This window comes from Vicugna pacos, unplaced genomic scaffold (genome assembly GCF_048564905.1).
Source record: "Vicugna pacos unplaced genomic scaffold, VicPac4 scaffold_196, whole genome shotgun sequence".
Lineage (NCBI taxonomy): Eukaryota > Metazoa > Chordata > Mammalia > Artiodactyla > Camelidae > Vicugna > Vicugna pacos.
The window spans coordinates 442,984-468,627 of NW_027328875.1; positions in this window are offsets into that span (position 1 = coordinate 442,984).

Sequence of the window (25,644 nt, forward strand, 5' to 3'; positions counted from 1 at the left end):
TGCGGGTGTTTCAGCAGAAATCAGGCGACGCATATGTATTCCGGGTGTACGGATATCATAGGAACATAAGTCTCCTTTAGAGGGTCTCTGTGTACTGTGAACTGTTAGAAAGTTTAAAGACGTGTGAAACCATCAACTAAAAAGGGACCCACTTCCCTCCATTGGTACTGTGCATACAGATCTGAGCAAAAGGAAAGAGGGAAGAAGAAAGGCCCATGGGACGCTAGTGGGTAGAATCACATTTACCTTAGGCACCTCTCGTCGGATGCAGCCCCTCCCCCAACACTGACAAGATGCAGCAGCCATTGGGGATGGCAGGTACCGGTTGGATTCCAGGTGGAATGTTGGTGTGTACCGCGAGGCTTGTTGTGGCTGTTGGATCCTAGGTAACCGGGCAGAGTTCTGTGGGTGGATCAGTGTGATGGAGGGGCTGCCGCCCTCTGTGGAGCTTGGCTTAGGTGTTTGGTCCGGGAAGCTGTGTAAGTTCGAGATACTGCTGCTGCCCAAAGACCTGAGTTCACAGGTCAGTTTCCAGAACCTTTCAGAGCAGACAGTGGAAGATCTGCCTGTCATCAGCTTACTGGTGAGGCTCCGAGGTACTTTCAGACTTGCCCAGTCCTGGTGAAGTCGACTTTAGGGGAGACACGAAGAGAAGCTGGGCGAAAAGCTGGCTGCACGGATTGAGGAGAGATGCGAACACATGGATGAGAGATGTTCTGCTACAATGGAGAATACTGGCGTGGAGACAGCTGTAGAGGATACCAGGCTCAAAAGACATTCATGAGACCTATTGATCCTCGCTGATACTGGCAGAAACATACGGAGTGCCAACGTGGACTTGAGGAAGTTCCTCAATTCTCTTCTCCAAGAACGGGTCCAAGGTCCCTGACATCTGCAAGAGAAGAGATGGCAGAGATGATCAAAACGCTCCTGTTCTTGGAAGAGGTCGTGAGAATCCACACGTCCCAAGGGGCATTCCCAAGCCATTCAGACCAGAATTCACCAAGCCCAGGTAAGCCTTTTCCCAGGTTTGGGCCTAGCTAGCAAGCACTTGCCCTTCCCTCCCCTCCACTCAGGCATCCATTTTGAAGGATCAGTACCTGAGCTGCAATGAAGCCATTACGAGAAGAGCAAGCCCCTCCTAGAATCAGACTTCCTCCAGCTTCACACTCTGTGAACAACAGTGAACTCCTTCAAGGTCAAATAGTCTCGGCTGAAATCGATAGGAATTGAATACTTAGCTCACACCTAGAAACGATGGCCTTCCGCTAGATTCAGCCAATGTTGTGTTTATGTCTTCCCTGGGGTGAAGGGAGTGTGGTAAGTCAGGGGAATCTTTGACTGAACTTGAATCTGTATTAGGCCTCAGTTTTTCAAGACAGTATAGGTAAATAGTACATGTCAGAAAGTGAACTGTACTGTCAAAGTCGCCAGTGACATTAAAGACACAGCTTCTGTGGATCGTCTTTCAATTGAGTCAAGCCCCCGGGGGCACTATATCATGGGGGTGCAGACTTGGTTGCGTTAAATGGCTTTACCCAACATGATTGGATGATTAATCGTTCTCATCACTGATAGAAGAACACCTGGTTCTCAATAGACTAGCATAACTGCAGCAGGGTTGTCCTAGCTATAATGCCTCTAGGTGCTTTTGGATTCAAACCTAAATGTATATATTTGGTTTGTTTCCTCTTGTATTTTCCTAGAGAGGGATGTTACCCCTTGAAATGCCAACATTGGCCAGTAGGTGTCACTGGGAGTAAAGGGCACCACATGCACAAGTGTATCCAAGGTTGGGGGTTATTTCATGTTTCCAATAGTTATTTCATGGTTCCTGTTGGTTTCGGAGGCTTCAACCGTAAAGAGCTGACATGACCCCTTTAACAGTTTGGACTGGAAGTTTGCATTCTTTCTGTCTAGGTTTTCCGTAGAGCTGACAAAATGTTACCAAAATTGACAAGTCTGGCTTCTAGGTCGATACAGTGTGTTTCAAAAAATAACTTCATTTTCGTATACTCCCAAAACATGTAAATGAATTCTGTTAAACTTCTTAAAGACTGCAAATGAGATATCAACACACTGTCAAAACAGGTGTCTTCGGACAATCCCTCCCACCAAGGCTGTATAGAAACAAAGAGCTAAGCAAATATCACATTTCTGTGAAATGTATCTGGATAGTGTTGATTCATCGATGCCCAGTTGGCAGAGAAGAAGTGCAACCTGCACTCACTCGCTCCCAGGTACAGAGCAATGGAAACATCCACTCACCCAGCCCTTGGCACAGGACACTTGCCGAAGAGAGGCCTGTTACTTCCAAAGACAGGATGAGGCCTCAGGACACCTGGAAGCAGGAGAAGGCAAAGCAGGGAATGGAAACCAGTGCAGGGTCTGACCCCTGGTGATGGAGCAACAAGGGTGAAACTCTGTTTACCTTGGACGCACACTCTCAAGCGGACAGGAGACATGGGATTGAAGGTGATGTGCTGAGATTTACAAGAGTGCACAGCAGATGCTTGGCTGACAGAACTCAAAGAATCCAGCGCAAAATATCCCCACAGTTGATTCTGAGACCAAGATCCGAGCTGCCAAATTTGAGGTAGCAGAGGCAACGGTCAGTGAGGGATAGGGCTACGGATGATGGCACACGCTGAGTCTCAGGGATCTGGAGTGCGTTGTGGGATGTGGTGGGTCGAATCAAGAGAGCAAACCGAACTGTGTACCAATGATAAAGCAACCACACTGGTCGCGCGGTTGAGATTACCGATATGTCCCATGGCCACACCCAGTGCATCTGCAGGACCAGGGACCAATTGGGCATCTTGCCAATAGAGCACGTGTGGGGCTGAATCAGAGCTATCGTGCATCTGGTCTGAGGGATCCAGGGGGCCTTGGGTTTGAAATCAGAATGAAAAGCCTTAGGATCTGCTACATTCATAACCTGGGCTGGGATTATGGTTTGGTTTGAGGCACAGGATGCGCAACAGCTCTGTGGTTGCCTTCGTGCACCCGTGCCACAAGGATGAGAGGACAAGGAAGAGTGGTCCAAGTCCACAGCGTGAGAAGAGGAAGCATTTCCTTCAGCACTATCTCCCAAAAGCGGATGCTACATTTTGGATGGCACCGGCACGGTACGGCACCGAGGACACCAAGGTAGGTCTGCGGGATCATTCCAGCAGGCCCTGATGTGTGACATCCATGGATGAGCTTCCACTGGTGTTTCAGTAGACAGAGAAGCTCTGGGAAGAACTGCTTTCATTGGGACATTCCCGTGGCACTACAAAGCACAAGCGCACTCTCAGTTTGCTTTTTTTTAAACACTCCAAAATGACATAGAGCAGAATGCAGAGCTGAGAACCTTTAGAAGCCTCATTTCCACAAGAGGAAGTGTCCTGCGCACTTTCAGAATTGTGAGATATGCGTAACCGAAATGAAGTTATGCTAATCGAAATAGTATGGGATGTTCATCACAACAAATGCAACACCAGCAATTGGAGATATACCAGACAACACACACAGGAACAGAATATGGCATCAATGTCTAGGAGAAGTTGTCCTCACAGAAATCCCATGGAATTGCGTAGAGACAAGAGTCTAAAATTTTCACTTAACAAAGCCCTAGAAGTCTACATTAGATACCTGATATTACCTGACCAGTAGAGATGAAGAAGTACAGTAAAAGAAACAGGAAGTACCATTTTCAGTTCCAAAGATATTGAAGGCCCAGAAGATAAGCTTTCCAACAACTAGACTGCAAAACGCTATCCAGACCAAGTGTTGAAATTGGAGGTCTGGAAAACCCTGAAGAACAACATTGTCTCAGAATCACAAAAGGCAGAATATCAGAAAAGGGGAAGAGAAAGTCTAAAGACGAGCCAAAAAATATCAGAAAACTCAATGGATGTGATCATATCAGGGCCAAAATTCAGCCCTTAGCAGACTAGATAATGCAGAGGGACGCGTGAATGACTGTGAAGACAGGGGAACAGAAATCCCTCGGTCAGAAGCAGACATAGGAAAGCAAGTGCAAACCAATGAAACATTGCTGTTGAATCCTGGGTTAAGACAGGGCATGAAAGACTAGAGTTCATAAGAGTCCCAGATGGAAAAGCAAGAGATAAAGAAACAAAAACTGTCTGAAAATGTATCTGTAGAAAAATCAGACTGAAACGTGCTGAAAGCCAAGAAAGAATCATCTATGCGAATTCAGGGATTACACAGCATCCAAAGGAGGTGGAATCCCAATAGACCTACCAGCAGCTGTATGATTCAAATCAACAAAGTTCACGAATATCCCAGTGATTTAAAATGCACCTGGAGGAAACAACATAGTCACAAGGGAACCTCCAGAGGGGTTTCAGCTGATATCTCGGCAGCAATATTGCAGGACAGGGAGGAGTGCCAGGACACAGACCATATCCTGAATGGCCAAATGCTGCCACCTAGGGTAGCCTATGCCCCATGACCACCATTTCTAATAACGGCAGAGCTAGAGAATTCCACAGACCGGCAAATCTTAAAAGAATTCAGCAGTTCAAAACTTCTTCTAAAAGGAAGGTTGAGAATACTCCCCTGAATAGAAAAGCAGCAAGATGAAATGGAAAGAAGAAAACCATTATTGGAAATGCAAGAAGAGCATGAGTGGCAAAGAAGAAACAAGAAGAAGGCCAGGAGGACATCAAAACCCTAAAGATGGGAGAGGGAAGCAGGAAATCATAGGTGATTGGAAGCACTCTCTTAAGTGAATCAGCTTATTGGACTCTCTGTTTGAAGCGAAAGGAGAGCTGCATGGCCTGACGTGTTTGCAAAACAAGCAAGAAGCAGACCAACAAAGAATCAAACCAACAAACAAGCACCAAAAGGGTACGGTTGGCTGACATCTACCAAGGGAATCATGATTATTCAAAAGAAAATACTCAAGGTGATGTCAAGGATCATTCAGCACGCATCGACCCAGTATCGTGGCTTGCATGTACTCAGCACACTTGTCTTCGGAAATCAGAGGCGTGCATTCATATTCGTAAATATTGATTCATAAGAGCATATCGTGACCTAACCCAAATGCCGATTTGGAATCAAATGGTTTCCTAGTCCGTGATGTAGACTTGTATGTCTTCCGACAGGATGAAGGAATGCCATATTCTACGCTACGTAGAGAAGAAATGTAAGAAGCCTATAACAAAGGCACGTAGATCTGCCAAAGTGTACTAAGAGCAAAAGAGACAGACAGTAAAGTGCACATTGGGGTTGGTTTCATTTCTTGGAATTTCAGCCCCCATGAAACAAATGGATCCATGTCCTGAGAGTGCGGGTGTTTCAGCAGAAATCAGGCGACGCATATGTATTCCGGGTGTACGGATATCATAGGAACATAAGTCTCCTTTAGAGGGTCTCTGTGTACTGTGAACTGTTAGAAAGTTTAAAGACGTGTGAAACCATCAACTAAAAAGGGACCCACTTCCCTCCATTGGTACTGTGCATACAGATCTGAGCAAAAGGAAAGAGGGAAGAAGAAAGGCCCATGGGATGCTAGTGGGTAGAATCACATTTACCTTAGGCACCTCTCGTCGGATGCAGCCCCTCCCCCAACACTGACAAGATGCAGCAGCCATTGGGGATGGCAGTTACCGGTTGGAATCCAGGTGGAATGTTGGTGTGTACCGCGAGGCTTGTTGTGGCTGTTGGATCCTAGGTAACCGGGCAGAGTTCTGTGGGTGGATCAGTGTGATGGAGGGGCTGCCGCCCTCTGTGGAGCTTGGCTTAGGTGTTTGGTCCGGGAAGCTGTGTAAGTTCGAGATACTGCTGCTGCCCAAAGACCTGAGTTCACAGGTCAGTTTCCAGAACCTTTCAGAGCAGACAGTGGAAGATCTGCCTGTCATCAGCTTACTGGTGAGGCTCCGAGGTACTTTCAGACTTGCCCAGTCCTGGTTAAGTCGACTTTAGGGGAGACACGAAGAGAAGCTGGGCGAAAAGCTGGCTGCACGGATTGAGGAGAGATGCGAACACATGGATGAGAGATGTTCTGCTACAATGGAGAATACTGGCGTGGAGACAGCTGTAGAGGATACCAGGCTCAAAAGACATTCATGAGACCTATTGATCCTCGCTGATACTGGCAGAAACATACGGAGTGCCAACGTGGACTTGAGGAAGTTCCTCAATTCTCTTCTCCAAGAACGGGTCCAAGGTCCCTGACATCTGCAAGAGAAGAGATGGCAGAGATGATCAAAACGCTCCTGTTCTTGGAAGAGGTCGTGAGAATCCACACGTCCCAAGGGGCATTCCCAAGCCATTCAGACCAGAATTCACCAAGCCCAGGTAAGCCTTTTCCCAGGTTTGGGCCTAGCTAGCAAGCACTTGCCCTTCCCTCCCCTCCACTCAGGCATCCATTTTGAAGGATCAGTACCTGAGCTGCAATGAAGCCATTACGAGAAGAGCAAGCCCCTCCTAGAATCAGACTTCCTCCAGCTTCACACTCTGTGAACAACAGTGAACTCCTTCAAGGTCAAATAGTCTCGGCTGAAATCGATAGGAATTGAATACTTAGCTCACACCTAGAAACGATGGCCTTCCGCTAGATTCAGCCAATGTTGTGTTTATGTCTTCCCTGGGGTGAAGGGAGTGTGGTAAGTCAGGGGAATCTTTGACTGAACTTGAATCTGTATTAGGCCTCAGTTTTTCAAGACAGTATAGGTAAATAGTACATGTCAGAAAGTGAACTGTACTGTCAAAGTCGCCAGTGACATTAAAGACACAGCTTCTGTGGATCGTCTTTCAATTGAGTCAAGCCCCCGGGGGCACTATATCATGGGGGTGCAGACTTGGTTGCGTTAAATGGCTTTACCCAACATGATCGGATGATGAATCGTTCTCATCACTGATAGAAGAACACCTGGTTCTCAATAGACTAGCATAACTGCAGCAGGGTTGTCCTAGCTATAATGCCTCTAGGTGCTTTTGGATTCAAACCTAAATGTATATATTTGGTTTGTTTCCTCTTGTATTTTCCTAGAGAGGGATGTTACCCCTTGAAATGCCAACATTGGCCAGTAGGTGTCACTGGGAGTAAAGGGCACCACATGCACAAGTGTATCCAAGGTTGGGGGTTATTTCATGTTTCCAATAGTTATTTCATGGTTCCTGTTGGTTTCGGAGGCTTCAACCGTAAAGAGCTGACATGACCCCTTTAACAGTTTGGACTGGAAGTTTGCATTCTTTCTGTCTAGGTTTTCCGTAGAGCTGACAAAATGTTACCAAAATTGACAAGTCTGGCTTCTAGGTCGATACAGTGTGTTTCAAAAAATAACTTCATTTTCGTATACTCCCAAAACATGTAAATGAATTCTGTTAAACTTCTTAAAGACTGCAAATGAGATATCAACACACTGTCAAAACAGGTGTCTTCGGACAATCCCTCCCACCAAGGCTGTATAGAAACAAAGAGCTAAGCAAATATCACATTTCTGTGAAATGTATCTGGATAGTGTTGATTCATCGATGCCCAGTTGGCAGAGAAGAAGTGCAACCTGCACTCACTCGCTCCCAGGTACAGAGCAATGGAAACATCCACTCACCCAGCCCTTGGCACAGGACACTTGCCGAAGAGAGGCCTGTTACTTCCAAAGACAGGATGAGGCCTCAGGACACCTGGAAGCAGGAGAAGGCAAAGCAGGGAATGGAAACCAGTGCAGGGTCTGACCCCTGGTGATGGAGCAACAAGGGTGAAACTCTGTTTACCTTGGACGCACACTCTCAAGCGGACAGGAGACATGGGATTGAAGGTGATGTGCTGAGATTTACAAGAGTGCACAGCAGATGCTTGGCTGACAGAACTCAAAGAATCCAGCGCAAAATATCCCCACAGTTGATTCTGAGACCAAGATCCGAGCTGCCAAATTTGAGGTAGCAGAGGCAACGGTCAGTGAGGGATAGGGCTACGGATGATGGCACACGCTGAGTCTCAGGGATCTGGAGTGCGTTGTGGGATGTGGTGGGTCGAATCAAGAGAGCAAACCGAACTGTGTACCAATGATAAAGCAACCACACTGGTCGCGCGGTTGAGATTACCGATATGTCCCATGGCCACACCCAGTGCATCTGCAGGACCAGGGACCAATTGGGCATCTTGCCAATAGAGCACGTGTGGGGCTGAATCAGAGCTATCGTGCATCTGGTCTGAGGGATCCAGGGGGCCTTGGGTTTGAAATCAGAATGAAAAGCCTTAGGATCTGCTACATTCATAACCTGGGCTGGGATTATGGTTTGGTTTGAGGCACAGGATGCGCAACAGCTCTGTGGTTGCCTTCGTGCACCCGTGCCACAAGGATGAGAGGACAAGGAAGAGTGGTCCAAGTCCACAGCGTGAGAAGAGGAAGCATTTCCTTCAGCACTATCTCCCAAAAGCGGATGCTACATTTTGGATGGCACCGGCACGGTACGGCACCGAGGACACCAAGGTAGGTCTGCGGGATCATTCCAGCAGGCCCTGATGTGTGACATCCATGGATGAGCTTCCACTGGTGTTTCAGTAGACAGAGAAGCTCTGGGAAGAACTGCTTTCATTGGGACATTCCCGTGGCACTACAAAGCACAAGCGCACTCTCAGTTTGCTTTTTTTTAAACACTCCAAAATGACATAGAGCAGAATGCAGAGCTGAGAACCTTTAGAAGCCTCATTTCCACAAGAGGAAGTGTCCTGCGCACTTTCAGAATTGTGAGATATGCGTAACCGAAATGAAGTTATGCTAATCGAAATAGTATGGGATGTTCATCACAACAAATGCAACACCAGCAATTGGAGATATACCAGACAACACACACAGGAACAGAATATGGCATCAATGTCTAGGAGAAGTTGTCCTCACAGAAATCCCATGGAATTGCGTAGAGACAAGAGTCTAAAATTTTCACTTAACAAAGCCCTAGAAGTCTACATTAGATACCTGATATTACCTGACCAGTAGAGATGAAGAAGTACAGTAAAAGAAACAGGAAGTACCATTTTCAGTTCCAAAGATATTGAAGGCCCAGAAGATAAGCTTTCAAACAACTAGACTGCAAAACGCTATCCAGACCAAGTGTTGAAATTGGAGGTCTGGAAAACCCTGAAGAACAACATTGTCTCAGAATCACAAAAGGCAGAATATCAGAAAAGGGGAAGAGAAAGTCTAAAGACGAGCCAAAAAAATATCAGAAAACTCAATGGATGTGATCATATCAGGGCCAAAATTCAGCCCTTAACAGACCTGATAATGCAGAGAGACGCGTGAATGACTGTGAAGTCAGGGAAACAGAAATCCCTCGGTCAGAAGCAGACATAGGAAAGCAAGTGCAAACCAATGAAACATTGCTGTTGAATCCTGGGTTAAGACAGGGCATGAAAGACTAGAGTTCATAAGAGTCCCAGATGGAAAAGCAAGAGATAAAGAAACAAAAACTGTCTGAAAATGTATCTGTAGAAAAATCAGACTGAAACGTGCTGAAAGCCAAGAAAGAATCATCTATGCGAATTCAGGGATTACACAGCATCCAAAGGAGGTGGAATCCCAATAGACCTACCAGCAGCTGTATGATTCAAATCAACAAAGTTCACGAATATCCCAGTGATTTAAAATGCACCTGGAGGAAACAACATAGTCACAAGGGAACCTCCAGAGGGGTTTCAGCTGATATCTCGGCAGCAATATTGCAGGACAGGGAGGAGTGCCAGGACACAGACCATATCCTGAATGGCCAAATGCTGCCACCTAGGGTAGCCTATGCCCCATGACCACCGTTTCTAATAACGGCAGAGCTAGAGAATTCCACAGACCGGCAAATCTTAAAAGAATTCAGCAGTTCAAAACTTCTTCTAAAAGGAAGGTTGAGAATACTCCCCTGAATAGAAAAGCAGCAAGATGAAATGGAAAGAAGAAAACCATTATTGGAAATGCAAGAAGAGCATGAGTGGCAAAGAAGAAACAAGAAGAAGGCAAGGAGGACATCAAAACCCTAAAGATGGGAGAGGGAAGCAGGAAATCATAGGTGATTGGAAGCACTCTCTTAAGTGAATCAGCTTATTGGACTCTCTGTTTGAAGCAAAAGGAGAGCTGCATGGCCTGACGTGTTTGCAAAACAAGCAAGAAGCAGACCAACAAAGAATCAAACCAACAAACAAGCACCAAAAGTGTACGGTTGGCTGACATCTACCAAGGGAATCATGATTATTCAAAAGAAAATACTCAAGGTGATGTCAAGGATCATTCAGCACGCATCGACCCAGTATCGCGGCTTGCATGTACTCAGCACACTTGTCTTCGGAAATCAGAGGCGTGCATTCATATTCGTAAATATTGATTCATAAGAGCATATCGTGACCTAACCCAAATGCCGATTTGGAATCAAATGGATTCCTAGTCCGTGATGTAGACTTGTATGTCTTCCGACAGGATGAAGGAATGCCATATTCTACGCTACGTAGAGAAGAAATGTAAGAAGCCTATAACAAAGGCACGTAGATCTGCCAAAGTGTACTAAGAGCAAAAGAGACAGACAGTAAAGTGCACATTGGGGTTGGTTTCATTTCTTGGAATTTCAGCCCCCATGAAACAAATGGATCCATGTCCTGAGAGTGCGGGTGTTTCAGCAGAAATCAGGCGACGCATATGTATTCCGGGTGTACGGATATCATAGGAACATAAGTCTCCTTTAGAGGGTCTCTGTGTACTGTGAACTGTTAGAAAGTTTAAAGACGTGTGAAACCACCAACTAAAAAGGGACCCACTTCCCTCCATTGGTACTGTGCATACAGATCTGAGCAAAAGGAAAGAGGGAAGAAGAAAGGCCCATGGGACGCTAGTGGGTAGAATCACATTTACCTTAGGCACCTCTCGTCGGATGCAGCCCCTCCCCCAACACTGACAAGATGCAGCAGCCATTGGGGATGGCAGGTACCGGTTGGATTCCAGGTGGAATGTTGGTGTGTACCGCGAGGCTTGTTGTGGCTGTTGGATCCTAGGTAACCGGGCAGAGTTCTGTGGGTGGATCAGTGTGATGGAGGGGCTGCCGCCCTCTGTGGAGCTTGGCTTAGGTGTTTGGTCCGGGAAGCTGTGTAAGTTCGAGATACTGCTGCTGCCCAAAGACATGAGTTCACAGGTCAGTTTCCAGAACCTTTCAGAGCAGACAGTGGAAGATCTGCCTGTCATCAGCTTACTGGTGAGGCTCCGAGTTCCTTTCAGACTTGCCCAGTCCTGGTGAAGTCGACTTTAGGGGAGACACGAAGAGAAGCTGGGCGAAAAGCTGGCTGCACGGATTGAGGAGAGATGCGAACACATGGATGAGAGATGTTCTGCTACAATGGAGAATACTGGCGTGGAGACAGCTGTAGAGGATACCAGGCTCAAAAGACATTCATGAGACCTATTGATCCTCGCTGATACTGGCAGAAACATACGGAGTGCCAACGTGGACTTGAGGAAGTTCCTCAATTCTCTTCTCCAAGAACGGGTCCAAGGTCCCTGACATCTGCAAGAGAAGAGATGGCAGAGATGATCAAAACGCTCCTGTTCTTGGAAGAGGTCGTGAGAATCCACACGTCCCAAGGGGCATTCCCAAGCCATTCAGACCAGAATTCACCAAGCCCAGGTAAGCCTTTTCCCAGGTTTGGGCCTAGCTAGCAAGCACTTGCCCTTCCCTCCCCTCCACTCAGGCATCCATTTTGAAGGATCAGTACCTGAGCTGCAATGAAGCCATTACGAGAAGAGCAAGCCCCTCCTAGAATCAGACTTCCTCCAGCTTCACACTCTGTGAACAACAGTGAACTCCTTCAAGGTCAAATAGTCTCGGCTGAAATCGATAGGAATTGAATACTTAGCTCACACCTAGAAACGATGGCCTTCCGCTAGATTCAGCCAATGTTGTGTTTATGTCTTCCCTGGGGTGAAGGGAGTGTGGTAAGTCAGGGGAATCTTTGACTGAACTTGAATCTGTATTAGGCCTCAGTTTTTCAAGACAGTATAGGTAAATAGTACATGTCAGAAAGTGAACTGTACTGTCAAAGTCGCCAGTGACATTAAAGACACAGCTTCTGTGGATCGTCTTTCAATTGAGTCAAGCCCCCGGGGGCACTATATCATGGGGGTGCAGACTTGGTTGCGTTAAATGGCTTTACCCAACATGATCGGATGATTAATCGTTCTCATCACTGATAGAAGAACACCTGGTTCTCAATAGACTAGCATAACTGCAGCATGGTTCTCCTAGCTATAATGCCTCTAGGTGCTTTTGGATTCAAACCTAAATGTATATATTTGGTTTGTTTCCTCTTGTATTTTCCTAGAGAGGGATGTTACCCCTTGAAATGCCAACATTGGCCAGTAGGTGTCACTGGGAGTAAAGGGCACCACATGCACAAGTGTATCCAAGGTTGGGGGTTATTTCATGTTTCCAATAGTTATTTCATGGTTCCTGTTGGTTTCGGAGGCTTCAACCGTAAAGAGCTGACATGACCCCTTTAACAGTTTGGACTGGAAGTTTGCATTCTTTCTGTCTAGGTTTTCCGTAGAGCTGACAAAATGTTACCAAAATTGACAAGTCTGGCTTCTAGGTCGATACAGTGTGTTTCAAAAAATAACTTCATTTTCGTATACTCCCAAAACATGTAAATGAATTCTGTTAAACTTCTTAAAGACTGCAAATGAGATATCAACACACTGTCAAAACAGGTGTCTTCGGACAATCCCTCCCACCAAGGCTGTATAGAAACAAAGAGCTAAGCAAATATCACATTTCTGTGAAATGTATCTGGATAGTGTTGATTCATCGATGCCCAGTTGGCAGAGAAGAAGTGCAACCTGCACTCACTCGCTCCCAGGTACAGAGCAATGGAAACATCCACTCACCCAGCCCTTGGCACAGGACACTTGCCGAAGAGAGGCCTGTTACTTCCAAAGACAGGATGAGGCCTCAGGACACCTGGAAGCAGGAGAAGGCAAAGCAGGGAATGGAAACCAGTGCAGGGTCTGACCCCTGGTGATGGAGCAACAAGGGTGAAACTCTGTTTACCTTGGACGCACACTCTCAAGCGGACAGGAGACATGGGATTGAAGGTGATGTGCTGAGATTTACAAGAGTGCACAGCAGATGCTTGGCTGACAGAACTCAAAGAATCCAGCGCAAAATATCCCCACAGTTGATTCTGAGACCAAGATCCGAGCTGCCAAATTTGAGGTAGCAGAGGCAACGGTCAGTGAGGGATAGGGCTACGGATGATGGCACACGCTGAGTCTCAGGGATCTGGAGTGCGTTGTGGGATGTGGTGGGTCGAATCAAGAGAGCAAACCGAACTGTGTACCAATGATAAAGCAACCACACTGGTCGCGCGGTTGAGATTACCGATATGTCCCATGGCCACACCCAGTGCATCTGCAGGACCAGGGACCAATTGGGCATCTTGCCAATAGAGCACGTGTGGGGCTGAATCAGAGCTATCGTGCATCTGGTCTGAGGGATCCAGGGGGCCTTGGGTTTGAAATCAGAATGAAAAGCCTTAGGATCTGCTACATTCATAACCTGGGCTGGGATTATGGTTTGGTTTGAGGCACAGGATGCGCAACAGCTCTGTGGTTGCCTTCGTGCACCCGTGCCACAAGGATGAGAGGACAAGGAAGAGTGGTCCAAGTCCACAGCGTGAGAAGAGGAAGCATTTCCTTCAGCACTATCTCCCAAAAGCGGATGCTACATTTTGGATGGCACCGGCACGGTACGGCACCGAGGACACCAAGGTAGGTCTGCGGGATCATTCCAGCAGGCCCTGATGTGTGACATCCATGGATGAGCTTCCACTGGTGTTTCAGTAGACAGAGAAGCTCTGGGAAGAACTGCTTTCATTGGGACATTCCCGTGGCACTACAAAGCACAAGCGCACTCTCAGTTTGCTTTTTTTTAAACACTCCAAAATGACATAGAGCAGAATGCAGAGCTGAGAACCTTTAGAAGCCTCATTTCCACAAGAGGAAGTGTCCTGCGCACTTTCAGAATTGTGAGATATGCGTAACCGAAATGAAGTTATGCTAATCGAAATAGTATGGGATGTTCATCACAACAAATGCAACACCAGCAATTGGAGATATACCAGACAACACACACAGGAACAGAATATGGCATCAATGTCTAGGAGAAGTTGTCCTCACAGAAATCCCATGGAATTGCGTAGAGACAAGAGTCTAAAATTTTCACTTAACAAAGCCCTAGAAGTCTACATTAGATACCTGATATTACCTGACCAGTAGAGATGAAGAAGTACAGTAAAAGAAACAGGAAGTACCATTTTCAGTTCCAAAGATATTGAAGGCCCAGAAGATAAGCTTTCCAACAACTAGACTGCAAAACGCTATCCAGACCAAGTGTTGAAATTGGAGGTCTGGAAAACCCTGAAGAACAACATTGTCTCAGAATCACAAAAGGCAGAATATCAGAAAAGGGGAAGAGAAAGTCTAAAGACGAGCCAAAAAATATCAGAAAACTCAATGGATGTGATCATATCAGGGCCAAAATTCAGCCCTTAGCAGACTAGATAATGCAGAGGGACGCGTGAATGACTGTGAAGACAGGGGAACAGAAATCCCTCGGTCAGAAGCAGACATAGGAAAGCAAGTGCAAACCAATGAAACATTGCTGTTGAATCCTGGGTTAAGACAGGGCATGAAAGACTAGAGTTCATAAGAGTCCCAGATGGAAAAGCAAGAGATAAAGAAACAAAAACTGTCTGAAAATGTATCTGTAGAAAAATCAGACTGAAACGTGCTGAAAGCCAAGAAAGAATCATCTATGCGAATTCAGGGATTACACAGCATCCAAAGGAGGTGGAATCCCAATAGACCTACCAGCAGCTGTATGATTCAAATCAACAAAGTTCACGAATATCCCAGTGATTTAAAATGCACCTGGAGGAAACAACATAGTCACAAGGGAACCTCCAGAGGGGTTTCAGCTGATATCTCGGCAGCAATATTGCAGGACAGGGAGGAGTGCCAGGACACAGACCATATCCTGAATGGCCAAATGCTGCCACCTAGGGTAGCCTATGCCCCATGACCACCATTTCTAATAACGGCAGAGCTAGAGAATTCCACAGACCGGCAAATCTTAAAAGAATTCAGCAGTTCAAAACTTCTTCTAAAAGGAAGGTTGAGAATACTCCCCTGAATAGAAAAGCAGCAAGATGAAATGGAAGGAAGAAAACCATTATTGGAAATGCAAGAAGAGCATGAGTGGCAAAGAAGAAACAAGAAGAAGGCAAGGAGGACATCAAAACCCTGAAAATGGGGAGGGAAGCAGGAAATCATAGGTGATTGGAAGCACTCTCTTAAGTGAATCAGCTTATTGGACTCTCTGTTTGAAGCGAAAGGAGAGCTGCATGGCCTGACGTGTTTGCAAAACAAGCAAGAAGCAGACCAACAAAGAATCAAACCAACAAACAAGCACCAAAAGGGTACGGTTGGCTGACATCTACCAAGGGAATCATGATTATTCAAAAGAAAATACTCAAGGTGATGTCAAGGATCATTCAGCACGCATCGACCCAGTATCGTGGCTTGCATGTACTCAGCACACTTGTCTTCGGAAATCAGAGGCGTGCATTCATATTCGTAAATATTGATTCATAAGAGCATATCGTGACCTAACCCAAATGCCGATTTGGAATCAAATGGATTCCTAGTCCGTGATGTAGACTTGTATGTCTTCCGACAGGATGAAGGAATGCCATATTCTACGCTACGTAGAGAAGAAATGTAAGAAGCCTATAACAAAGGCACGTAGATCTGCCAAAGTGTACTAAGAGCAAAAGAGACAGACAGTAAAGTGCACATTGGGGTTGGTTTCATTTCTTGGAATTTCAGCCCCCATGAAACAAATGGATCCATGTCCTGAGGGTGCGGGTGTTTCAGCAGAAATCAGGCGACGCATATGTATTCCGGGTGTACGGATATCATAGGAACATAAGTCTCCTTTAGAGGGTCTCTGTGTACTGTGAACTGTTAGAAAGTTTAAAGACGTGTGAAACCATCAACTAAAAAGGGACCCACTTCCCTCCATTGGTACTGTGCATACAGATCTGAGCAAAAGGAAAGAGGGAAGAAGAAAGGCCCATGGGATGCTAGTGGGTAGAATCACATTTACCTTAGGCACCTCTCGTCGGATGCAGCCCCTCCCCCAACACTGACAAGATGCAGCAGCCATTGGGGATGGCAGTTACCGGTTGGATTCCAGGTGGAATGTTGGTGTGTACCGCGAGGCTTGTTGTGGCTGTTGGATCCTAGGTAACCGGGCAGAGTTCTGTGGGTGGATCAGTGTGATGGAGGGGCTGCCGCCCTCTGTGGAGCTTGGCTTAGGTGTTTGGTCCGGGAAGCTGTGTAAGTTCGAGATACTGCTGCTGCCCAAAGACCTGAGTTCACAGGTCAGTTTCCAGAACCTTTCAGAGCAGACAGTGGAAGATCTGCCTGTCATCAGCTTACTGGTGAGGCTCCGAGGTACTTTCAGACTTGCCCAGTCCTGGTGAAGTCGACTTTAGGGGAGACACGAAGAGAAGCTGGGCGAAAAGCTGGCTGCACGGATTGAGGAGAGATGCGAACACATGGATGAGAGATGTTCTGCTACAATGGAGAATACTGGCGTGGAGACAGCTGTAGAGGATACCAGGCTCAAAAGACATTCATGAGACCTATTGATCCTCGCTGATACTGGCAGAAACATACGGAGTGCCAACGTGGACTTGAGGAAGATCCTCAATTCTCTTCTCCAAGAACGGGTCCAAGGTCCCTGACATCTGCAAGAGAAGAGATGGCAGAGATGATCAAAACGCTCCTGTTCTTGGAAGAGGTCGTGAGAATCCACACGTCCCAAGGGGCATTCCCAAGCCATTCAGACCAGAATTCACCAAGCCCAGGTAAGCCTTTTCCCAGGTTTGGGCCTAGCTAGCAAGCACTTGCCCTTCCCTCCCCTCCACTCAGGCATCCATTTTGAAGGATCAGTACCTGAGCTGCAATGAAGCCATTACGAGAAGAGCAAGCCCCTCTTAGAATCAGACTTCCTCCAGCTTCACACTCTGTGAACAACAGTGAACTCCTTCAAGGTCAAATAGTCTCGGCTGAAATCGATAGGAATTGAATACTTAGCTCACACCTAGAAACGATGGCCTTCCGCTAGATTCAGCCAATGTTGTGTTTATGTCTTCCCTGGGGTGATGGGAGTGTGGTAAGTCAGGGGAATCTTTGACTGAACTTGAATCTGTATTAGGCCTCAGTTTTTCAAGACAGTATAGGTAAATAGTACATGTCAGAAAGTGAACTGTACTGTCAAAGTCGCCAGTGACATTAAAGACACAGCTTCTGTGGATCGTCTTTCAATTGAGTCAAGCCCCCGGGGGCACTATATCATGGGGGTGCAGACTTGGTTGCGTTAAATGGCTTTACCCAACATGATCGGATGATGAATCGTTCTCATCACTGATAGAAGAACACCTGGTTCTCAATAGACTAGCATAACTGCAGCAGGGTTGTCCTAGCTATAATGCCTCTAGGTGCTTTTGGATTCAAACCTAAATGTATATATTTGGTTTGTTTCCTCTTGTATTTTCCTAGAGAGGGATGTTACCCCTTGAAATGCCAACATTGGCCAGTAGGTGTCACTGGGAGTAAAGGGCACCACATGCACAAGTGTATCCAAGGTTGGGGGTTATTTCATGTTTCCAATAGTTATTTCATGGTTCCTGTTGGTTTCGGAGGCTTCAACCGTAAAGAGCTGACATGACCCCTTTAACAGTTTGGACTGGAAGTTTGCATTCTTTCTGTCTAGGTTTTCCGTAGAGCTGACAAAATGTTACCAAAATTGACAAGTCTGGCTTCTAGGTCGATACAGTGTGTTTCAAAAAATAACTTCATTTTCGTATACTCCCAAAACATGTAAATGAATTCTGTTAAACTTCTTAAAGACTGCAAATGAGATATCAACACACTGTCAAAACAGGTGTCTTCGGACAATCCCTCCCACCAAGGCTGTATAGAAACAAAGAGCTAAGCAAATATCACATTTCTGTGAAATGTATCTGGATAGTGTTGATTCATCGATGCCCAGTTGGCAGAGAAGAAGTGCAACCTGCACTCACTCGCTCCCAGGTACAGAGCAATGGAAACATCCACTCACCCAGCCCTTGGCACAGGACACTTGCCGAAGAGAGGCCTGTTACTTCCAAAGACAGGATGAGGCCTCAGGACACCTGGAAGCAGGAGAAGGCAAAGCAGGGAATGGAAACCAGTGCAGGGTCTGACCCCTGGTGATGGAGCAACAAGGGTGAAACTCTGTTTACCTTGGACGCACACTCTCAAGCGGACAGGAGACATGGGATTGAAGGTGATGTGCTGAGATTTACAAGAGTGCACAGCAGATGCTTGGCTGACAGAACTCAAAGAATCCAGCGCAAAATATCCCCACAGTTGATTCTGAGACCAAGATCCGAGCTGCCAAATTTGAGGTAGCAGAGGCAACGGTCAGTGAGGGATAGGGCTACGGATGATGGCACACGCTGAGTCTCAGGGATCTGGAGTGCGTTGTGGGATGTGGTGGGTCGAATCAAGAGAGCAAACCGAACTGTGTACCAATGATAAAGCAACCACACTGGTCGCGCGGTTGAGATTACCGATATGTCCCATGGCCACACCCAGTGCATCTGCAGGACCAGGGACCAATTGGGCATCTTGCCAATAGAGCACGTGTGGGGCTGAATCAGAGCTATCGTGCATCTGGTCTGAGGGATCCAGGGGGCCTTGGGTTTGAAATCAGAATGAAAAGCCTTAGGATCTGCTACATTCATAACCTGGGCTGGGATTATGGTTTGGTTTGAGGCACAGGATGCGCAACAGCTCTGTGGTTGCCTTCGTGCACCCGTGCCACAAGGATGAGAGGACAAGGAAGAGTGGTCCAAGTCCACAGCGTGAGAAGAGGAAGCATTTCCTTCAGCACTATCTCCCAAAAGCGGATGCTACATTTTGGATGGCACCGGCACGGTACGGCACCGAGGACACCAAGGTAGGTCTGCGGGATCATTCCAGCAGGCCCTGATGTGTGACATCCATGGATGAGCTTCCACTGGTGTTTCAGTAGACAGAGAAGCTCTGGGAAGAACTGCTTTCATTGGGACATTCCCGTGGCACTACAAAGCACAAGCGCACTCTCAGTTTGCTTTTTTTTAAACACTCCAAAATGACATAGAGCAGAATGCAGAGCTGAGAACCTTTAGAAGCCTCATTTCCACAAGAGGAAGTGTCCTGCGCACTTTCAGAATTGTGAGATATGCGTAACCGAAATGAAGTTATGCTATTCGAAATAGTATGGGATGTTCATCACAACAAATGCAACACCAGCAATTGGAGATATACCAGACAACACACACAGGAACAGAATATGGCATCAGTGTCTAGGAGAAGTTGTCCTCACAGAAATCCCATGGAATTGCGTAGAGACAAGAGTCTAAAATTTTCACTTAACAAAGCCCTAGAAGTCTACATTAGATACCTGATATTACCTGACCAGTAGAGATGAAGAAGTACAGTAAAAGAAACAGGAAGTACCATTTTCAGTTCCAAAGATATTGAAGGCCCAGAAGATAAGCTTTCCAACAACTAGACTGCAAAACGCTATCCAGACCAAGTGTTGAAATTGGAGGTCTGGAAAACCCTGAAGAACAACATTGTCTCAGAATCACAAAAGGCAGAATATCAGAAAAGGGGAAGAGAAAGTCTAAAGACGAGCCAAAAAATATCAGAAAACTCAATGGATGTGATCATATCAGGGCCAAAATTCAGCCCTTAGCAGACTAGATAATGCAGAGGGACGCGTGAATGACTGTGAAGACAGGGGAACAGAAATCCCTCGGTCAGAAGCAGACATAGGAAAGCAAGTGCAAACCAATGAAACATTGCTGTTGAATCCTGGGTTAAGACAGGGCATGAAAGACTAGAGTTCATAAGAGTCCCAGGTGGAAAAGCAAGAGATAAAGAAACAAAAACTGTCTGAAAATGTATCTGTAGAAAAATCAGACTGAAACGTGCTGAAAGCCAAGAAAGAATCATCTATGCGAATTCAGGGATTACACAGCATCCAAAGGAGGTGGAATCCCAATAGACCTACCAGCAGCTGTATGATTCAAATCAACAAAGTTCACGAATATCCCAGTGATTTAAAATGCACCTGGAGGAAACAACATAGTCACAAGGGAACCTCCAGAGGGGTTTCAGCTGATATCTCGGCAGCAATATTGCAGGACAGGGAGGAGTGCCAGGACACAGACCATATCCTGAATGGCCAAATGCTGCCACCTAGGGTAGCCTATGCCCCATGACCACCATTTCTAATAACGGCAGAGCTAGAGAATTCCACAGACCGGCAAATCTTAAAAGAATTCAGCAGTTCAAAACTTCTTCTAAAAGGAAGGTTGAGAATACTCCCCTGAATAGAAAAGCAGCAAGATGAAATGGAAAGAAGAAAACCATTATTGGAAATGCAAGAAGAGCATGAGTGGCAAAGAAGAAACAAGAAGAAGGCAAGGAGGACATCAAAACCCTAAAGATGGGAGAGGGAAGCAGGAAATCATAGGTGATTGGAAGCACTCTCTTAAGTGAATCAGCTTATTGGACTCTCTGTTTGAAGCGAAAGGAGAGCTGCATGGCCTGACGTGTTTGCAAAACAAGCAAGAAGCAGACCAACAAAGAATCAAACCAACAAACAAGCACCAAAAGGGTACGGTTGGCTGACATCTACCAAGGGAATCATGATTATTCAAAAGAAAATACTCAAGGTGATGTCAAGGATCATTCAGCACGCATCGACCCAGTATCGCGGCTTGCATGTACTCAGCACACTTTTCTTCGGAAATCAGAGGCGTGCATTCATATTCGTAAATATTGATTCATAAGAGCATATCGTGACCTAACCCAAATGCCGATTTGGAATCAAATGGATTCCTAGTCCGTGATGTAGACTTGTATGTCTTCCGACAGGATGAAGGAATGCCATATTCTACGCTACGTAGAGAAGAAATGTAAGAAGCCTATAACAAAGGCACGTAGATCTGCCAAAGTGTACTAAGAGCAAAAGAGACAGACAGTAAAGTGCACATTGGGGTTGGTTTCATTTCTTGGAATTTCAGCCCCCATGAAACAAATGGATCCATGTCCTGAGAGTGCGGGTGTTTCAGCAGAAATCAGGCGACGCATATGTATTCCGGGTGTACGGATATCATAGGAACATAAGTCTCCTTTAGAGGGTCTCTGTGTACTGTGAACTGTTAGAAAGTTTAAAGACGTGTGAAACCATCAACTAAAAAGGGACCCACTTCCCTCCATTGGTACTGTGCATACAGATCTGAGCAAAAGGAAAGAGGGAAGAAGAAAGGCCCATGGGACGCTAGTGGGTAGAATCACATTTACCTTAGGCACCTCTCGTCGGATGCAGCCCCTCCCCCAACACTGACAAGATGCAGCAGCCATTGGGGATGGCAGTTACCGGTTGGATTCCAGGTGGAATGTTGGTGTGTACCGCGAGGCTTGTTGTGGCTGTTGGATCCTAGGTAACCGGGCAGAGTTCTGTGGGTGGATCAGTGTGATGGAGGGGCTGCCGCCCTCTGTGGAGCTTGGCTTAGGTGTTTGGTCCGGGAAGCTGTGTAAGTTCGAGATACTGCTGCTGCCCAAAGACCTGAGTTCACAGGTCAGTTTCCAGAACCTTTCAGAGCAGACAGTGGAAGATCTGCCTGTCATCAGCTTACTGGTGAGGCTCCGAGGTCCTTTCAGACTTGCCCAGTCCTGCTGAAGTCGACTTTAGGGGAGACACGAAGAGAAGCTGGGCGAAAAGCTGGCTGCACGGATTGAGGAGAGATGCGAACACATGGATGAGAGATGTTCTGCTACAATGGAGAATACTGGCGTGGAGACAGCTGTAGAGGATACCAGGCTCAAAAGACATTCATGAGACCTATTGATCCTCGCTGATACTGGCAGAAACATACGGAGTGCCAACGTGGACTTGAGGAAGTTCCTCAATTCTCTTGTCCAAGAACGGGTCCAAGGTCCCTGACATCTGCAAGAGAAGAGATGGCAGAGATGATCAAAACGCTCCTGTTCTTGGAAGAGGTCGTGAGAATCCACACGTCCCAAGGGGCATTCCCAAGCCATTCAGACCAGAATTCACCAAGCCCAGGTAAGCCTTTTCCCAGGTTTGGGCCTAGCTAGCAAGCACTTGCCCTTCCCTCCCCTCCACTCAGGCATCCATTTTGAAGGATCAGTACCTGAGCTGCAATGAAGCCATTACGAGAAGAGCAAGCCCCTCCTAGAATCAGACTTCCTCCAGCTTCACACTCTGTGAACAACAGTGAACTCCTTCAAGGTCAAATAGTCTCGGCTGAAATCGATAGGAATTGAATACTTAGCTCACACCTAGAAACGATGGCCTTCCGCTAGATTCAGCCAATGTTGTGTTTATGTCTTCCCTGGGGTGAAGGGAGTGTGGTAAGTCAGGGGAATCTTTGACTGAACTTGAATCTGTATTAGGCCTCAGTTTTTCAAGACAGTATAGGTAAATAGTACATGTCAGAAAGTGAACTGTACTGTCAAAGTCGCCAGTGACATTAAAGACACAGCTTCTGTGGATCGTCTTTCAATTGAGTCAAGCCCCCGGGGGCACTATATCATGGGGGTGCAGACTTGGTTGCGTTAAATGGCTTTACCCAACATGATCGGATGATTAATCGTTCTCATCACTGATAGAAGAACACCTGGTTCTCAATAGGCTAGCATAACTGCAGCAGGGTTGTCCTAGCTATAATGCCTCTAGGTGCTTTTGGATTCAAACCTAAATGTATATATTTGGTTTGTTTCCTCTTGTATTTTCCTAGAGAGGGATGTTACCCCTTGAAATGCCAACATTGGCCAGTAGGTGTCACTGGGAGTAAAGGGCACCACATGCACAAGTGTATCCAAGGTTGGGGGTTATTTCATGTTTCCAATAGTTATTTCATGGTTCCTGTTGGTTTCGGAGGCTTCAACCGTAAAGAGCTGACATGACCCCTTTAACAGTTTGGACTGGAAGTTTGCATTCTTTCTGTCTAGGTTTTCCGTAGAGCTGACAAAATGTTACCAAAATTGACAAGTCTGGCTTCTAGGTCGATACAGTGTGTTTCAAAAAATAACTTCATTTTCGTATACTCCCAAAACATGTAAATGAATTCTGTTAAACTTCTTAAAGACTGCAAATGAGATATCAACACACTGTCAAAACAGGTGTCTTCGGACAATCCCTCCCACCAAGGCTGTATAGAAACAAAGAGCTAAGCAAATATCACATTTCTGTGAAATGTATCTGGATAGTGTTGATTCATCGATGCCCAGTTGGCAGAGAAGAAGTGCAACCTGCACTCACTCGCTCCCAGGTACAGAGCAATGGAAACATCCACTCACCCAGCCCTTGGCACAGGACACTTGCCGAAGAGAGGCCTGTTACTTCCAAAGACAGGATGAGGCCTCAGGACACCTGGAAGCAGGAGAAGGCAAAGCAGGGAATGGAAACCAGTGCAGGGTCTGACCCCTGGTGATGGAGCAACAAGGGTGAAACTCTGTTTACCTTGGACGCACACTCTCAAGCGGACAGGAGACATGGGATTGAAGGTGATGTGCTGAGATTTACAAGAGTGCACAGCAGATGCTTGGCTGACAGAACTCAAAGAATCCAGCGCAAAATATCCCCACAGTTGATTCTGAGACCAAGATCCGAGCTGCCAAATTTGAGGTAGCAGAGGCAACGGTCAGTGAGGGATAGGGCTACGGATGATGGCACACGCTGAGTCTCAGGGATCTGGAGTGCGTTGTGGGATGTGGTGGGTCGAATCAAGAGAGCAAACCGAACTGTGTACCAATGATAAAGCAACCACACTGGTCGCGCGGTTGAGATTACCGATATGTCCCATGGCCACACCCAGTGCATCTGCAGGACCAGGGACCAATTGGGCATCTTGCCAATAGAGCACGTGTGGGGCTGAATCAGAGCTATCGTGCATCTGGTCTGAGGGATCCAGGGGGCCTTGGGTTTGAAATCAGAATGAAAAGCCTTAGGATCTGCTACATTCATAACCTGGGCTGGGATTATGGTTTGGTTTGAGGCACAGGATGCGCAACAGCTCTGTGGTTGCCTTCGTGCACCCGTGCCACAAGGATGAGAGGACAAGGAAGAGTGGTCCAAGTCCACAGCGTGAGAAGAGGAAGCATTTCCTTCAGCACTATCTCCCAAAAGCGGATGCTACATTTTGGATGGCACCGGCACGGTACGGCACCGAGGACACCAAGGTAGGTCTGCGGGATCATTCCAGCAGGCCCTGATGTGTGACATCCATGGATGAGCTTCCACTGGTGTTTCAGTAGACAGAGAAGCTCTGGGAAGAACTGCTTTCATTGGGACATTCCCGTGGCACTACAAAGCACAAGCGCACTCTCAGTTTGCTTTTTTTTAAACACTCCAAAATGACATAGAGCAGAATGCAGAGCTGAGAACCTTTAGAAGCCTCATTTCCACAAGAGGAAGTGTCCTGCGCACTTTCAGAATTGTGAGATATGCGTAACCGAAATGAAGTTATGCTATTCGAAATAGTATGGGATGTTCATCACAACAAATGCAACACCAGCAATTGGAGATATACCAGACAACACACACAGGAACAGAATATGGCATCAATGTCTAGGAGAAGTTGTCCTCACAGAAATCCCATGGAATTGCGTAGAGACAAGAGTCTAAAATTTTCACTTAACAAAGCCCTAGAAGTCTACATTAGATACCTGATATTACCTGACCAGTAGAGATGAAGAAGTACAGTAAAAGAAACAGGAAGTACCATTTTCAGTTCCAAAGATATTGAAGGCCCAGAAGATAAGCTTTCCAACAACTAGACTGCAAAACGCTATCCAGACCAAGTGTTGAAATTGGAGGTCTGGAAAACCCTGAAGAACAACATTGTCTCAGAATCACAAAAGGCAGAATATCAGAAAAGGGGAAGAGAAAGTCTAAAGACGAGCCAAAAAATATCAGAAAACTCAATGGATGTGATCATATCAGGGCCAAAATTCAGCCCTTAGCAGACTAGATAATGCAGAGGGACGCGTGAATGACTGTGAAGACAGGGGAACAGAAATCCCTCGGTCAGAAGCAGACATAGGAAAGCAAGTGCAAACCAATGAAACATTGCTGTTGAATCCTGGGTTAAGACAGGGCATGAAAGACTAGAGTTCATAAGAGTCCCAGATGGAAAAGCAAGAGATAAAGAAACAAAAACTGTCTGAAAATGTATCTGTAGAAAAATCAGACTGAAACGTGCTGAAAGCCAAGAAAGAATCATCTATGCGAATTCAGGGATTACACAGCATCCAAAGGAGGTGGAATCCCAATAGACCTACCAGCAGCTGTATGATTCAAATCAACAAAGTTCACGAATATCCCAGTGATTTAAAATGCACCTGGAGGAAACAACATAGTCACAAGGGAACCTCCAGAGGGGTTTCAGCTGATATCTCGGCAGCAATATTGCAGGACAGGGAGGAGTGCCAGGACACAGACCATATCCTGAATGGCCAAATG